This window comes from Castor canadensis, chromosome 2, assembly GCF_047511655.1.
Source record: "Castor canadensis chromosome 2, mCasCan1.hap1v2, whole genome shotgun sequence".
NCBI classification, from domain to species: domain Eukaryota; kingdom Metazoa; phylum Chordata; class Mammalia; order Rodentia; family Castoridae; genus Castor; species Castor canadensis.
In genome coordinates, this window is record NC_133387.1 from 70,073,705 (window position 1) to 70,077,805 (window position 4,101).

The following is a 4,101-nucleotide window of genomic DNA, read 5'->3' on the forward strand; positions in this document are numbered from 1 at the left end:
CTTGAAGGGATGTTGTAAATGCAGTTTTATCTTATAAGGTACTTCTTTGAGGGAACATTGCTATTTACAGAAATTATCTCTAAGATTTTGATTAACATTAGAATAAATGAATATTTGAAATGGTGGTGTTTGTTGACTTTTTTATATGGAGAACATAATCCATAAGAATTGATTATAGAATATAGCTGTTTAAATCATATCAATTTTTTCTTTAAATTTGTTTTTGACCAAAAGTTTAAAACCTTTATTTTTTAAGGCAACTTAAAAGTTTCTTAAGCCACTCAATTCTCAATGTATTGTAAATAAACACAAAAAGTCCTGTGTTATTTTTGCAGTGGCTAATTCAGAACCACCTGTCAATCCATCATTCTCACTTGTGGCAAAAGTCACTGCAGTTCTCATTTTTAAGGCAAACATGAACAATGCTCTTGCACCAATTAATAGAGTTTCCACCAACTATTAAAAACATAAACTTTAAAAAGAATATGGATATACAATACAGCAGAAATATCTTCTCTTATACCACACATTTTTTTTCAGGATATATAAAGTGTATAATTTTGATCCATGAAGGGTTCTGCTTTCTTGGTAAGACAATTAACTCCTTTATAAGATAACAGAGATAATGGATTGTCATTTCACCTGACAGTGTTCATAAACATGAACGATCAGTTTGTAGAAGTGAAATTATGTCTAAACCAAACAAAAGATGAACATGTGGTACCAAAATAAAAGTACTTTTCTTGCTAACTTGAAATCAGAAGGTGAAAAATCCTCATGCACAGATCAAGATAAAAAGGAAACAGGCATTACTTGAACCATTGATTACTCAGCTCACCTGAAGATGGAACTGAGAATTCATTTAGAGGAGAAGAATCTCAATGACTAGACCAGATGAAAGGTTTTTGGAGGTCAGTGAGATTACAAGGGTTAAGTCACAATCATATAGACAGGATGTCCTGGCTATAAGGGCATGATGATAGGAGCTTGTCTAGGACAAAGAGGAAGAAACATAGGCAGAGACTCAACTGTCTGATTAAGGAACAAGAGAAATAAATTCATTGAAGGCAGGGAAATATAGGGTTAGTGACAATTTAATACCCAAGGTTACCGACACACTTGTTAATTCTCCATCAAGTGTGCATATTAGAAGCTGGATTATTCCTAAATGGAGGTTAAATTTTATGATACATTAATGCACATTATAGTTAGTTTGCATTTAATTAAGATAACATGTACATGCTTATTTATAACAGCTATTGGAAATTTTTATTGAAAAAGAATCACCTGCTATACCTAGGCACTCTTCCTTTTGCAACGAAGAATAAATATACGATGGAGAAAACACAGCCTCTTCAGCAAATGTTTCTGGGAAAAGTGGTTACCCATCTGCAAGACACTGAAACTAGATCCATGTCTATCACCCTCTACTAGTATCAACTCAAAATGGATCAAGGATCTAAATGTCAGACCTGGAACTCTGAAGTTACTACAGGAAGGAGCAAGAAACACTCTGGAATAGGTAGAAAACCCAAAACATGAAAGCATTTGATGTCCCCATTCCAGAGGAACTAATACAGAAACCTTAAAGTGACAGAGGTTATCATGAGAAGGGGATCAGTAACCAGTGTAAAGATCATTTAGAGATGAATCAACATGGGTCATAACACATGTACATGAAAGCAACGGGTCATCACACGTGTACACGAAAGCAATGCTAGGAATATTTCTGTATAGCTATCCCTAACTCAACTAGCAAAAACACTTTGTCTTTCTTATTATGCTGTCTCTTCTCTTCAACAAAATTAGTGATAAGGGCAGAACAAGACCTGCTTGGAACTGAGGAGTGGGGAGAAGGTGGGGGAGGGGGCGGGGGGAGAAATGACCCAACAATGTATGTACATGTGAATAAATGAAAAAATTTTTAAAAAGTGGTTGAACTATTCTATGTTGAAGTAGAACAAACAGAAATGGAATAAAATAATGCATTTGGCTAGAAAAAAAAGAATAGAAAATGAGCAGCCTTCACAACTGTCTGCTCCTTGCATCTTATTTTGCTTATTCATGTAGTTATTCTATCATCTTGAATTTTCATTGCGGCCAGATAATAACATACATTCCTAAATCCTGGAAGAGTGTCAGTAGCTGTGTTAGCTCCCTAGGAGGAATTAGCTTTCTCCCTCCTTGTAGTTGTTTTAAATTCAACCCCTTGTTCCTCTCTTTGGGACTTATGTGACTGAGCACTGAGACATTATGTTGCTTCTGTTCTTAGTCATTCGTGCTTTATTCAGCTGAAATATATTGAGTACCTATTTTGTGTCAGGTGCTGCTCTAGAGTCCAAGGGTATAATGATCAGGAAAGATTCTGCTCTAAAAGAGAGAAGCCAAAAGTAAACAACAAGTGCATTTTAAATGTTGTTGTTTGCTGTGGAGACAGTAACACAGAGATATATGAATAGTGAGTGAACTGGAAGCAGAAGGGTTTAGGATAGAGAGACAAAGACTTCTCCAAAGATGTGCCATTTTAGCTGAATTTTCTAAGCACCCCATGTAGTAAGTACAAAGGCCCAAATGTAGAATGAAAGACAGAAGGAAGGTCAGCAGAATTAGGCAAAGGGGTTAAGACTGAGATGATGGCAGAAAAATAAGTAGTGGTCAGATCATGGAACTTCTCCTAGGCCATGTGGAATTTGAACTCAATTAAGTGCAATGGCAATAAATGTTTAGCTAAACTAACACTATGACTCATTCTGGTATTTTATTTAGAAGTAGATTGGAAAAAAGCAAGAATGGAAAAATGAAGACATGTTGGAGGTGACTGAGTGATTCAAAGGAAGAACGATGGAGGTTTCCACAAGGAGACAGAAAATTAAGCCAAGTGGAGTGTCCTAGAGTGAGCCTCTATCACTTGAAAACAGAACACATGGCTACCTCCAGAATTCAGTTTCAGTGCTCACAGTATGGCTAATATTTCTTCTTTCTCTTTCTCTTAAGAATTACAAATGACAAAACAAAGTCAGACTTTAGTCATTCATTGCTTGGGCTATAGTCTCCTTTTTGAAATGCGGTCAATATTCTGAGAAATGCTATTTTAAGACATTAAATTCAATAGCAATAGCGTTTCCTGCATAGCACAGAAGATTCCATTCCCTTGTAAAGGGGCCTTGGCTTAGAAGGGCAGGACAGACACAGAGAAAACATAAGAAGTTAGCATTGCGTTTGTTCGCAGCGACTGCTTATATTGGATTTTCCTGGATCTCCTTCATTACATCTTAGCTACCAACAATATGTTAATAAATACAGCTGTATTGTCTGTCATCTTAGTTTAACAGTCCAGTTCTGCCATGTGTGGCTTTTTCAAGGAATGCACTTTTGGATACTCAACTTCACACACAATGAAGCACTAATTTCTTTTTTCTGAAGGCAATCAAAGACAATGGTGTTTTAGGGAGACTGCTTTAAACTGAATTCCTTTGTGTGTTTGTCACTTTTCTCCACTGTGACAAAATACCTGAGAAAACCAATTTAAAGGAAGAAGAATTTATTTTGGCTCACAGTTTCAGAGGTCTCTGTCCATGGTTGGTTGGATCCATTGCAATGGGTCTGTGGTTAGCCAGAACATCATGGCAGCAGGAGTGTGTGACAGAAGAGGCTACCAGGTGGTGGGCAGAAAGTGGAGCCAGACAGAGAAAGAGGAAGATGTGTTACACCCTTCAAAAAAGCACACTCATTTTGACTCACTTCCTCCAATCAGGTACCACCTTCCACACTTCCACCTCCACCAATAGCCCATTTAATTATAAATCCATCAATGGATTAATCCCTTGATTTTTTTTTTAATGGCACTGTGGTTTGAACTCAGGGCCTTCAGGCTTGCTAGGCAGGCGCTCTACCACTTGAGCCACTCCGTCAGCCCTGGATTAATCCCTTGATTACTCAGCACTCACTCTCATGTCCCAGTCACTTCCCCAACACCTCTGATCATTTCACTGGGGACTAAACCCTCAAGAAATGAGCCATTTGGGGAACACTGCATATCTAAAACAACACTTTGAGTCTCAGCATATAACATTTTTTTCATCCAGCCATATTTAGGGCAAG